The sequence below is a fragment of the Giraffa tippelskirchi genome, chromosome 5 (genome assembly GCF_054371585.1).
Source record: "Giraffa tippelskirchi isolate mGirTip1 chromosome 5, T2T-mGirTip1v1.2.pri, whole genome shotgun sequence".
NCBI lineage: Eukaryota > Metazoa > Chordata > Mammalia > Artiodactyla > Giraffidae > Giraffa > Giraffa tippelskirchi.
The window spans coordinates 2,754,692-2,769,102 of NC_137279.1; the positions used below are offsets into that span (position 1 = coordinate 2,754,692).

The 14,411-nt window shown below is 40.6% G+C and overlaps 1 long non-coding RNA gene across 2 annotated transcripts in view; it reads right to left on the reverse strand.

The window, feature by feature from the left end:
- LOC145504613 (uncharacterized) overlaps positions 1 to 14,411 on the reverse strand; it is a 268,079-nt gene that overhangs the window by 123,311 nt on the left and 130,357 nt on the right. Inside the window, exon 3 of one of the 2 annotated variants that reach the window (XR_014052330.1) lies at positions 2,669 to 2,717. This is a non-coding gene — a long non-coding RNA (uncharacterized LOC145504613). Of the gene's footprint in view, positions 1 to 2,668; positions 4,649 to 14,411 lie in introns of those variants that run through there. The other variant, XR_014052332.1, reaches the window with a different exon arrangement.

Below are 14,411 nucleotides of genomic sequence, written 5' to 3' on the forward strand. Positions count from 1 at the left end.
GGGTAAAGAAGTAGAGATATAGAAGAAAATTATTAAAAGAAATGTAAAAAAAAATCAACTGTCACATATGGACTTACTTGGGTTCTGATTCAAATAAACTAAAATAATCCATTTATAGCATTTATGAGATAATGGGAAGTTACCATGCTTACTGGATATTTGACAATTTTTTAAAGTGTGCAGTTTCTAGATAGGATGTTGATGTTTTCATTAATTGATAATTTCATTTATTAATAAGTGAATTATTTAAGACAGATGCTGAAATGGAGAGATGAAATAATAGGAAGTTTGAGGTTTACTTCAAAAGTTTACAGGCTGGAGAAAGTAGATACACCATAGGCAGTGGGGGATAGAACAAGAGTGGATAATTGCTGAAGCTGTATAGTAAGTTTAAGGGACTTTGTTTTATTATTCTATTTTCAAACACATTTCAAATTCTCAACAATAAAAGATTAAAAAAAAAACCAAATAGTATTTGCATTTCTCTAGACTTCTTATGACTGTTTTGTTCTTCACTATTACTCTATGTGCTACTGAAACAACATCATGAAGTATCTTAAGATCTTTAATTAGTTTGGAATATAATGTATATGGAACTGGAGATCTGCTTTCGTGTAAAATTCCTTCTTAACTATGTTCCTCCACCCCTTCCAGATTGAGGACCAGTCTATGGACGAAGAAGATGTAAACAAAGGTTGAGATAAGACTAACTTAGCCTTGGCTGAGGGTTAAAGGGAAGAGTTGTCATAACCCACCAGCCCTCCGGGAATTTCTTTTTTAAGACAGGATAGCCTTGAATCTAAATTTGAAATAGACAGGATTGATTTTCTTCTTACATCAAGTAAACCTAACTCTCATTTGGGCCAAGAGGGAAGCAACAGATAGACCTTGCAAATATTACAGATTTCGAGTTTTTAGTAGCTGAGTTCGTTGCTTTGTTAGGATTAGGGTTCCTCTATATTGAATTTAAAAATGTACAATGCTTGCTTTTCCCATTTTTCACTAATATTATCTCATAATAAATTTAAAGACATTTGATTTTTTTCTATACTCTCCAGTCTCTGTGAATAATATTCCTTACCTGATTTTTGTGAATAGAGGAATGTTAAAAGGTATCAGAAGTTATGTCCTGGTATCCCCTAGCTTGAATTGAAGAGTCTACTATGAATATGAACGGTTTGAATTCCCAGTCCCCCCTCCTGGTATAGCACTGAGCATACATCCAGCTGCAGGACACTATCGGCAAGCACAGTGATGGTTTTCACTGAGAACCCCAAACACCGAACGCCTCGTTTTTCTTTTCTTTTTCAAGAAATCCCCTATCCTGGGAGATTTGTGAGGCCGTTTGTGCCAGAATGCTTTGCATAATAATGGTCCCCTTCAGTTTTCCAGGCTCACACAGAAGAATCACTAAGGAAACTAGCAGTAACATCAACAAAAAAGAAAATTGCCCATTTTCCACTGAAACCGCTCTTATTCTTCTAAATTTTTTTTAGCAGTTTTCTTTTTAAATGTAAATACTTGTAAGAGTTCAGAAAAAGATATCCAGTTATTAACATTTCAGGTATAATTATTACTTTTCCTAAATCTCCACCTTTTCCACGGAGCAGTTCTCTTGAAAAGAAGTGTTATTACCTCCCTACTCATGTGGGTCCTCAGACATCTTCAAATAAATGTCTGTAGGTGGGACTCTCTGATTATAAAGGCAGAGTGAAATTAATGTTATTAATGTACCAAGGTGTGAAGTATGAACTTCAGCTGGGTTTCCATAAAGAACTCTGTTGATTACATGTTTGAAGCTACAGAGATCTGTCTCAAATGTCGCTATTGAAGCCTTTTACGAGCTCTTGTGCTAATCAGTGAGGAGAGCCTGCAGCTTTTCCATGGAACGTGGAGTCAGTGCTGACAAGCAGCTTATCAGTGCTAAGGATAACCGCTGTGTGAAGAGGACGCTCTCCACGTTTGCCTTCTTCAGAACTGAGTATGTAAATCACCAGAATGTTCCCAGGAGCCTTGCCTACAAACTGCTGCCTTTGAGAATTTTTGCAAGCATTTAAAAGAGTAACCAGAATGAATTCCATCCCTTATGGATCCTTTAGTTTATGGAAAGGACAGAATTGTAAGGCATCCTCCTAAACATGTCTAATAGTCTAATCATTTTCTGCATATATGTGTATCTCTTAAGAATGTTACTCAGATTTTAAAGCATTACAGACAAGAGTGCTGATGGCAAGCTGCGCTTGATTCTGACAAGTGAGGTTCTGCATTAAAACTTTATAGAGACTTCCTGATCCTCCAGTTCATAAATCCTTGCTAAATTTAGAAATCCTGACTTTGTGAGACATCGTCAACCCATAGACATGGTCCCACTTATGAATAATTTATCAATTCATTTACTCATTTAGGTCATGGGGCAGTCAATATTACTTACTGAACATCTACTTTGTGCTTTGAGCACTGATTTGCATGCTGCTCATGTACAAGAGGATAAAAGAATCCTGAAAGAACTCACAGTCTGTGGAGGATACACGGAAGCTTTGATCAAGTACCTCTGGCAGCAGGGAAAGAACAAAGCAAGTCCTAGGGCAGCGAGGCATTCTTCTCAGAGAAACTAACAGTCACCCTTGGCCTTCAAGAATGAGGATTCTATCAAAAGGAATGTTGGTACCTTTTACACTGTGTTTTTCATCCTGGTGACCAAGCCTCTCCCTTGTCCCCTGCAAAAAAAAATAAATTAAAATCATGATTATACACTGGTAACAATGCTTTGATCTTGGGTGTCAAGAAATCCTATCTCCAAATGGCCCCTGTTAAAATGTGAAGGAGGTTAGCTCATTGACTCATTTACAGGACTTGTAATAACTCATATCATGCAGCTGATATGAGGTTCAACTGAGGAGATACTTGGGAAATCCCATTCTTTTGTCAATTGTAAAGTATAGAGCAAGTGTTAGATATTTGTGACATTATCACTATTGTCATAGTAAAACCATTCTTACTGTATCAAGGATTATTTTATCAGTTTTCTGGACTCTGGCAATATAACTAGAAGAAAAATTTTAAAAATACAAATGGTTTTGAAATATTTTTATGTTACGCCATAGCGAACACTTCCAAAAAGACTTATCAGAGAAAACTTTGTCTTAAAGAAAAGTCATTTTGTGCTACCAGAGAGACAAAATAACAAACGGGCTGGATTCTCTGATCCAGTTTGGAAATTACAGTGACCTCCACCTGGGTTGTCCCGTGCTGGAATTTCAAGGCCAAGCCACTCTCGTGTTTTAGCACCGAGGCTTTACCCTTATTCCTTGCCTTCTCCACCCACGTGTCATCGTTAGTCCCGGTTGGTGATAAGTAATATTTTATTTTTTGCTTCAGTTAAGAATAAAGAACCATCTGTCTTTTGCCATTATTTTTTGTGACTTATAAGTAGGCATATACACAATACATAAAAATAGAAATTCTCCTATTTGTTTTCATTCATTAATATAGAATTAAAATGTACTGTTAATCTACCACATTCTTTTAACTTTTGCTTGTCTGTGAAAATTTTTATTTCTCTATCAAATCTGAATGAGAGTCCAGGTCAGGTAGAGTATTTTTGGTTGTAGGTTGTCCCTTTCATCACTTTACATATGTCATGCTACTTCATTCTGGCCTTCATTTTCTGCTGAAAATTGAGCTGGTAGTCTCATGGGAGTTTCCCTGTATTAATATGTTATTTGTTGCTTTTCTCTTGCTGCTCTTAACATTCTCTCTGTATTTTAAGTTTCTGTCATTTTGATTACAATGTGCCGTGGTATATTCCTCTTTGGTTTAATTCTGTACCTGGCCCTCTGGGCCGCCTGGACTTGGGGGACTGTTCCCTTCCCTCAGTTAGGGGAGTTTCCAGCTGTTAGGCCTTCCACTGTCTCCTCAGGCCCTTTCTCTGTTCTCATCCTGGCGCCCCTGTAAGGTGAGTGCTGCTGGTGCCCTTGACGGTGTCCCAGAGATTCTTAAACTGCCCTCATCCCTTCTGATTCCTTTCTGGTGACAGTGATTCCCTCGTCTCTGTCTTCCAGGTCACTGATGCGTTCTTCTGCCTCATTTAGTCTACCACTGATTCCTTCTAGTGTATTTCTCCTTTCAGTTATTTTAGTCCTCATTTTTGTTTTGTTCTTTTTATTTTTTAACTCTTAGTTAAAAAACTTCTGCCTTCTCACTGTGCGTCCATTGCCCTACTGAGTTCTTTGATCATCTTTATGATCATTACTCTGAACAAGTCTGCCAACACAGGACAGACCCTAACCCTGGGACCATCTGGCCCCTGGACCTGCTCACCAGCAGACCAATGGAACCAGGATACCCTGGATCCCACACCCGACTGTGTTAGGAATGGTGCCCCCACCCCAACTGCACCAGTGATCTGAAATGAACTCTGAACTCTTTCTCGGGTAGACTGCCTATCTCCACTTCCTTTAGTTCTTCCGGGATTGTTATCTTCTTTAGGCTGGAACATACTCTTCCGCTGCCTCATTTAGTCGGAGCTGTCACTTATATTTTCCTGTATGTGGCAGGCTAGTTACATTTCTCGACCTGAGAGCAGCAGCCCTCTGTAGGAGATGTCCTGTGCATCCCCGCCGGGCACTCCCCTCCCACCACCTGAGCCATATGCTCCAGGGGCCCCCTAAGAGGGCTGCTTGGGTTCCGCTGTTGGGGCAGGCTGACTGTGTGGGCCATCCGCTAGGCTTGGTTGGTCCCTAGTCTGGTTGGCTGCCAGGCCCTACCCTGCGTGTGTGCAACTGGCTGCTGGCCCAGAGGCGGGACACCCTAGGGGCCTTGGGGCTAGTACTGGCTCAGTGCTGAGGGGGTCAGAGTCCCAAAGGTGCTGGAGCTGTTGCCCACCCACTGATGGGTAGAGCCAGAACCTGGGGTTAGTGCCAGACTACGGGCAGGCAGTGCTGGTTCCAGAGCTTGTGTCAGATCACTAAGGGTGGGGGGTGGGTACTATTCCTGATATAATCGGGTGTGGGATCCACGGTATCCAGAAGGTTCCATTGGCCTGCTGGTGAGCAGGTCTGGGGGTCACCAGGTCCCAGGGCAGGGTCTGGCTGTGTTGGCCAGACTTGTTCTGCAGGCTGTAGGAGCATAGTCTTCTTGCTTCCCGTGGGTGAGGCTGGTCTAAAGTTTGTGCAGGCTTCCTGGTGGGAAGGGCCAGTGCCTGCCTCCTGCTGGGTGGAGCTGGGTCTTGACCCTCTGGTGGGCTCATCCATGTCTGTGGTATGTCTAGAGGCAGGAGGAGAAGGGGGCAGCAGAGGATGAGATGGTTGGATGGCATCGTTGACTCACTGGACATGAGTCTGAGCAAACTCCGGGAGGTAGTGAAGGACAGGGAAGCCTGGCGTGCTGCAGTCCATGGGGTCACAAAGCGTCGGACATGACTGAGCCGCGGAACAACCACAGTGGCTCTGAAAGTCTTAGGCAGCCTGCCTGCCGATGCTGGGCTGTGTTCTCCTAGTCGTTGTTTAGCCTGAGGCGTCCCAACACTGACACCTATAGGCTGTTGAGTGGGTCCAGGTCTCGGTGCTAATGAGCCAAGGTGTCAGCTGCCGGCAGCTGAATATTCCCAAATATGTCAACCACCAGTGTCCATGTCCCAGGGTGAGCCTCGGCCACCCCTCCCTCTCCAGGAGACTCTCCAGGACCAGCAGGTAGGTCTGGTCCAGGTTCTTATCAAATCACCGCTTTTGCCCTTGGTCCCAGTGCACGCGAGATCTCGTATGTGCCGTTCAAGAGCGGAGTTTCTATTCCTCCCAGGCCTGTGGGGCTTCTGCAATTAAGCCCTGATGAGCCTCAAAGCCAAACGCTCTGGTGTCTCATCTTCCTGGTGCTGGATCCCCGGCTGGGGAGCCTGATATGGGGCTCAGAACCCCCACTTCTATGGGAGAACCTCTGAAATATACTTACTCTCCAGTCTGTTTGCTGCCCACACCACGGGCTACAGGACTTAATATTGCACGTCCACCCCTCTCACCTGCCTCATTCTGGTTCCTTCTTTATGTCTTTAGTTGTAGAAGATCTTTTCCTGTCGGTTCCAATCTTGTTCACTGATGATTGTTCTGCAGATATCTGTGATTTTGGTGAGCTCATGAGAGGAGGTGAGTTCAGGGGTTTCTACTCATCCATCGTGACTGCTCTTCAAATGGAAGTTTTAAATGAAATATTATATGTGAAAGTGCTTGCCACATAGTTAGAACTGAATAAATATTAATCTAATATCTCTCCTTCACCTCAAGCATTACAATGGCTCTATTGTCAGTCTTCCCCGAAATAAAATCATTCTATCTGCTGAAATTTACAGCATGCACAGATTATTCTCTGCTTAATGAATATCATGGATCCAGATTGCAAGCTCCTCATAAGAAGAGTTAAGAAGGGATGTGTGCGTGTGTGCTAAGTCGCTTCAGTTGTGTCCGACTCTTTCTGACCCTACGGACTGCAGCCTGCCAGACTCCTCTGTCCATGGGATTCTCCAGGCAAGAATCCTGGAGTGAGTTGCCATTTTTTCCTTCAGGGGATCTTCTCGACCCAGATCAGACCCATGTCTCTCCTGTCTCCTGCGTTGGCAGGTAGTTTCTTTACCATTAGCACTGCCTGGGAAGCCCTTGAGAAAGAACGCTGCTGCTAAGTCGCTTCTGTCGTGTCCGACTCTGTGTGACCCCATAGACGGCAGCCCACCAGGCTCCGCCGTCCCTGGGATTCTCCAGGCAAGGACACTGGAGTGGGCTGCCATCGCCTTCTCCTGAGAAAGAATACTCAGGTATAAATACTGGCAGAATCCTAACCAGTGCACCTTGTCTTACTCCTCCAACACATCTGACAACGTTCCGGGCAATGTGCTTTTTGCTGAATGGTAGCTTTACAACTGCTGCCAGAGTGATCTCTTTCATCCAACAGAGAAGTTCGGCTCTTGATGTGCCCACATCACAGAAAATATGAGAGTTGAAATCCCAAGAATACAGAACTGTTCAATCAAGTGGTGACAAACATACTTATTCAACATCACTGACCCCCAGAGAGTACTATACTCTGTCTTCAGAGAATAGGAATGGAACCATCAATTATGGCAGCTGAGTAGTAATTTGGGCCAGCACTGCCATGGGAAACTCAGCTTGCAGTACACCTGAGGAAGCCTTCAAGTCAAGAAATGTGACATGCAAGTCAAAACCAAATGGTAAAAAGAACTTGAAAGTCTTATTGCAACTTATAATGGAGAAGGCATTGTGTAAGTAAGTGTTAGTCACTCAGTCGTGCCCGACCCTTTGCGACCCCATGGACCGCAGCCCACCAGGCATTGTATAGAATATTACAGAATAAAGGGATCAGGGATAATGGTTCTTGACTATTAGCTATCTTTCAAGAGTGTCAGATTGAATTTCTATAAACTGAACTGAATCTAATTCATGCTTGTTCTTCTGGCTCTTGATGTTTTTTAATTTCCCCCTCAAAATTGAACAGACATATTATTAGAAAAAATAAAAATAGAACCTCATTGTTGGTGATGTTGGAAGGTATTAAAAATAAAATTAGCATCTTACTCACATCTATCCCAAATTTTGGGGATATCAATTTTCTTATAAGATTCTAAATGGTGTCAGATTCTAAATGGTGGTAATTTGTGATTTAAATCATTTAGTTTCCCTTAACACCACTTTAACAGCTGATACTTGTGATTAATAATATATGTTTTAAATCAATGTTTTATCATCTTATTAAAATTGTGTTTTTAAATAGTTTATGCTCCCTTGGCTAGAATTAGCTAATTTACACTAATGATGTTTTGATTAAGAGAATTCCTTTTTCTTTGGATTCACATGGTTTTTAGAAAATTTGTTTAATAGTTCAATATTGAAGTTGCATTTTGTTAAATGGAGCTGGGATTTGATATCTTCCATGTTAAATGTGTAGCTACTGGAAGCATCACTTAAAACACCATTGGTTGATTGCACAGGTTGGTTAAGGTTAAGGAGACCAACCTTCAGTTCAGAGATAACAAAACGTATCTGTTCTAATCAGGGAAGTACCACATGTATAAAGAAGTCCTCTCTCTGGGATCACACCACTTTGCTATTTTAAGATCTTTAATATTTTATTCATCGTGCACTTGTCCAACAGGAAGATACTTTCCCCCTCTAAAAAGGCATTTTTATTGAGGAAGTTGAAGCCAAAAATAAAAGCTTATGTTCCAGTTAGTAAGAGTTGACCAAAACTATAATGACACAAAGGCCTATTTATGTGAGGAAAATAATTTAAACATAGCTATAAACCATGAATTAGCTAGATCTTTGTCTTTATATTTTATATTTTATTAAAAACATAAAGATTTTGAAATTAAATGTAAAAGAAATTCTTTAGAATAAAAAAAATCAACATTTAAGGCGGTTTTTAAGTCTTCAGTTTTCAGTGTTTAATTGCACAATTTTCTAATCCTGCCTTCCATAGAAGTGGAGTTCCAACTTCTCATTCCAGCCCAAGGTGAGAGTTCAGGCCAGGGTATTGGACAGAAAGATTAGTTATGACAAAAAGAAAAGGGAGGGAAAAAGAGAAAGTTGTTCACAGCCTTTCCCTGTTTACACCTTGTCTCACTTCCTCCTTAGATTAAAAACACTTGGGACAGAAAAACGTTGATGATCTGTGCCTTAACCTTCAGAATGAGCCCCATCTGTCTTTCTGAAGACAGAAAGACATCACGACAATAAAAACATCCTTTAGAAAATCTCTCTCTCTCACACACACACACACTCTCTCTCTCAGAGTTACATAAGGCTGACAGACTGTTTCCACGATCGGACTGGCTCAGGTGAGAAAGTATGGATGATTAGAAGCTAGAAATGGAAGCAAGAGGGAGAGAAAGGTCCCCAGAGAGTCGGAGGAACTGCACCTTCCGGGCGCTTACAGTGTCTCTCCCTGGAGCAGCTCTTCTCTCTTCTGCCTCCTGTTTCTTATCCTGGGATCGCCACACACTCCACCCATCTCATTATCTGTCTTTATTGATAAAATCCCCCTGAGGTCCAAGAAGCCAGAGTTCCTAGCTCCTACTGGTTGGAAGGAGGGAAGAAGAAGGTCTCACCACCGTTTGCCAAAATGTTTCCAGGAGGAAATGCTTCATGAGTTCCAACCAACGACCTAGAAATCACCGAAGAACAAAGCTCCTCACTTTGCCTTCATCTACCTTCTATTTCTCACAGGAAGGACCACCCCTGATCTCTGGGGATTTGGTCTTCGTTATGTTCTCATGTGGCCTTGTCTGCAGCCATTGCACACTGACTGAGCTGTTACCATACTGGCTTAGTATCAATACTAGGGACACCATGATATACACAGTTGAACTTAAGTACTGAAGACCTAAAGACACAAATCTCTGATAGCAAGACTCTGAGACAGCATCTTCCTCCATGGATCCAAAATTGCTTCTTACATTAATAATGTCTTATGGATTATCATCCACAGACAAGAAAGAAACTTTTTATCATGGCATCAAGGATCTTTCACTGTCTCCTTTTTACCTCTTCAGTTTCATCTCTTACCTCCCCTTTAAATTAAAAAAATTGCAGATCACTGAATATGCCAGCTCCTCCTGTTTCTGACTCTTTCTACATATAGTTCCCTTTGCTTCCGGACTCTGGACAGCTTTTCATTGCCTAGCTAAGTCTTACCCTTCAAATCAACCTGACCGATTGCCACAAGCACATGCTTTAGTACCACTGTTAGGGACTCCCCCAGTACACACTGAGATTCTTGTGTGGCAACCTCACACTCTGCTTTCTTTTCTTTCTTACCTCTTCGATTATGCATTCCTTTAGGCCTGTGATGTTGCATCTCTCATGTTAAGATATTCAGTATTTGTTTCTATGGTTGAAACTGGCTATGCCTAGGTATCAACTGACGGAAAAGTGGATCGTAAGTTCATCAGTGCTTCCACAGCTAAACAGATGTTCCTAGAGATTCTTAAAGCTGTAGGAAAAAGTGAACCTTGTAAGAGTTCCACTCTACAATGCAGATTCAGGTTTTAGAGCATGGCTAGTCATTGTCTACTCTACAGCTTTTTGCTAAGAATCTGTTCTCTGACTGGTATTTTGCTACATATCTTAGTGGGAACAAATTATGTAAGAGTATAGGTCACTGGTGGAGAAGGAAGATTTGAAAGATGAGAATGAATTTGACTTGAATCAAAAGCTTGGGTTGGAGAGTTGTTATAGATTAATTACTAGAAACATTTGAATATTAGACCGAGAAGTTCTACTGAATGAGAAGTCTAGAATTATTTAAAAAATTTTAAGGAGAATTGAATGATTATAGTAGTGATAATGATGGATAAGATCAAGGAAAAAGACAGTGAGAACAGATTGCTATTTCTTGGAATTACTTCTGCCTTTCATGTGCTTTCTTTTCACCATAGTCTCCCATGCTATCCTTATTCAATAGTTGAGTCAACAGCCTAAAATTAAAGATTCAAATCAGTCATTTTGACACTTAATGACGCAATTATGGAACCTTAGGGTCAAAAGGTCCTAGTCATTTACTTGAATCACCTTATTCAGCATTTGAGTTTTTCTCCCTATAAGCTTATTATTACAATTTATGCTTTTAATTCACTATATCCTGATCTAGTTCATTCGAATTTTGAAAAAAAAAATCCTCAGGGTTCATTTTTATCTTTAATTAAGATAAGCATCTATTTTAGATCAACCACTAGTCTTAGATCCACTCCTTGAGATTACGTAGGACAAATCATACCCCTTTTAATGGTAAGTCTTCAAGTATTTGAACACAGCTAACTTGTTTTAGCTGAGGTTTCTCTAACCCAGAATAAACATTTGATTTCACTCTTCATTAAGTTTACTGTCCTATGAAAACCCTCCTGTTTTTCGCTTCTCTTAAATTATGGCACCCAGTAAAAATTTAATGAATCTTTGAACTAGAATACAGCCGTGAAACACCAAATACTCTCTAGTTATTCATACTGTACTTCTCTTAATATGTACTAATAAGTATTATTTCATACTGTTCATGGGGTTCTCAAGGCAAGAATACTGAAGTGGTTTGCCATTCCCTTCTCCAGTGGACCACATTCTGCCAGACTTCTCCACCATGACCCATCCATCTTGGGTGGCCCCACATGGCGTGGCTTAGTTTCACTGAGTTAGACAAGGCTGTGGTCCGTGTGATCAGATTGGCTAGTTTTCTGTGGTTACATGGAGCAACAAACTGGTTCCAGATAGGAAAAGGAGTACGTCAAGGCTGTATATTGTCACCCTGCTTATTTAACTTATATGCAGAGTACATCATGAGAAACCCTGGGCTGGAAGAAACACAAGCTGGAATCAAGATTGCCGGGAGAAATATCAATAACCTCAGATATGCAGATGACACCACCCTTATGGCAGAAAGTGAAGAAGAACTAAAAAGCCTCTTGATGAAAGTGAGAGAAGAGAGTGAACAAGTTGGCTTAAAGCTCAACATTCAGAAAACTAAGATCATAGCATCTGGTTCCATCACCCCATGGCAAATAGATGGGCAAACAGTGGACAGTGTCAGACTTTATTTTTTTGGGCTCCAAAATCACTGAACATGGTGATTGCAGCCATGAAATTAAAAGACGCTTACTCCTTGGAAGGAAAGTTATGGCCAACCTAGACAGCATATTAAAAAGCAGAGACATTACTTTGCCAACAAAGGTCCGTCTAGTCAAAGCTATGGTTTTTCCAGTAGTCATGTATGGATGTGAGAGTTGGACTATAAAGAAAGCTGAGCGCCTAAGAATTGATGCTTTTGAACTGTGGTGTTGGGGAAGACTCTTGAGAGTCCCTTGTACTGCAAGGAGATCCAACCAGTCCATCCTAGAGGAGATCAGTCCTGGGTGTTCATTGGAAGGACTGATGTTGAAGCTGAAACTCCAATACTTTGGCCACCTCATGCGAAAAGCTGACTCATTGGAAAAGACCCTGATGCTGGGAAGGATTGGGGGCAGGAGAAGAAGGGGATGACAGAGGATGAGATGGCTGGATGGCATCACCGACTCGATGGACATGAGTTTGGGTAAACTCTGGGAGTTGGTGATGGACAGGGAGGCCTGGTGTGCTGTGATTCATGGGGTTACAAAGAGTCGGACACGACTGAGTGACTGAACTGAACTGAGTAAGTATTATTATTACTTTTGGTATTTGCATCCCAATACTAACTCAAACTAGGCTGTCCTCAGATACAAACCTCTAAAGATTTTATATGGTTATATTAAGCTACCTGATGTCATATTAAATTTTAGGCATAGTGGTAAAGCTAACTGTCCTTAAGAAAAAAAACTTGGCAGAAACGCTGTCCATAACTATTTGTATGGATTGTCTGCACACCTGCTTAGGGACCTGTATTTTGTCTTTTAATAGTTTGATCATTGATTTTCCTAGGGATTCTGATTCTGATATTTCCATGCTTCAGTTTGACATGTCTTTTTAAGGAAACACAGTATCTGACCAAACCAATCTCTGCTTCATCATTGACAAGGTTCTGGCTTCTCATCAAAGTCCATATCACCCCATTCCCTGTAATCCAACACAACAGTTGCTATTTCTATCTTTGCTCTTAGCCTTCCATCAGTCACATTTTATAATGACCTTGTCTGGTGATGAAGTAGGATATAAAAAACGGCATGTCTTCCCTATCTTGTTCTTGTTCAGTTGTGAGTTTTTTGGCCACAAGTGAAAGTTTTTATATTTATTGCCATCAGATTACATCATATTAAGTTTGACTCAACATCAGTCTACCCTGATGACAATGTATTAATCTGGTATATAACATATTCCATTCCATATTTTGGCAATTTAAAGAAGACACTCAAAATACAGTTTCATTATTATCTTACCAATCTTAGATTTAATTTATTCTATCAACGTGTGTTCATTCTTTTGGGTATGAAAAATAATTTTGTTTGACAAAAACATTAGAAGGAAAGGTTAAAAAAACTCAGTTTTTCTTTGTATCATCTCTTGTCGGTGATAAACAGCAGCTATGTCCTGGTTTTTTTTTTGCCATCAGCATACCTTTATTTTCTTCAGAGAACTTTATCGTTAACTATAGTCTTGTCTTATTTATTTACTTATTTATTGGCTTTATTCCCCACTAAAATGTGGTTCATGGGAGTTAAAATTTTGAGCAAGACAAGGAGAGTATTTCTTAAGTGTTCTGGTTTTTTTTTTCCCAAAAGGAGACATCCAGCTATTTTTGACTCTCCACAGCATTACATTTACTTGTCAAGTTTGTGCACTGCATCCAGAAAATGTCCTTCCTTTTTTTATATCTGGCCTTGTAGTGTGTAATATATGCCTGAAGGATATGAGTCCTACTCAGCCTTCCTATTTGTTCTTCTCATAAATGCCAGGCAAATGCATCAATGCTTAAGATTCATGGGTTTCGACTGCAGACTGACAATTTCTTTAATTGGGCTACAATACCGTTTCACCTACCGTTAATTATGCCTGTTTGAATTAAGTTACACTCCTATCATTTCATGCTGACCAGGAGTCTAATCACATCAAGTTACAGTGAATCCTCTGAAGCTTATGACTGTGCTGAACTAAAGCCTCAATGTACTTTAATTAACTTGCCTATTGATATTATCAGGGTATTACTCATAACATAGATGTTGGTCTATAGATAGCATTGTATCCAAGATAATACCTCATGAAACTATCTCATTTTTTGCATAATTTTTTCAGAGCCCAATGTGTGTATATTTATCTGGGAATTTTTCTTCTCCATCCTCCACTCTGGTAAAAACTTTGATGGGGGAAAGTGAAAAATAACACTAATAAAATATAAAGTATCATCTCATCATAGCATTCTTTGGCCTTGTTAACTTAATTAAAGTTGAATCCATCCTAGTCATTATATGGAAAACCACGAGGGTCTCAGTTATGTTCACTCATTTGTGTTGTTTTCTTCCTGCACCCTTGCTAGCGTCTGCCACTTATTGAGTCTTCCTCCCCATCACTGCTGTGACAGTTGGTGGCTGTGAGACCCACAATGATGGTACCAAAGCTGCTCTTTCCTGGAACAGGTGGTTGAGGCACCATAACAGCTGTGTGCCTGGTGCTCTGTGGAGGTGCGTAATGCCCTTGAAACTCATCAAGTAGCTGTATGTATCAGTAAGAATCCACCGTGTGAATCGCTGTCTTTTAGTTGGTGTAGTTACACCATTTACACTTGATGTAATGGTTAATCATTAGGGTTTAAGCCTGACATTCTGGTTTCTTGTTTTCTGTTTGTTCTCACCATTTTTCACTTCTCTGTTTCTTTTTTCTGTGGGTTATTTGAACATTTTTTAGACTTCTACTTTGATTTACTTATTGTGGTATTTTAGTGTATCTCTATATAAA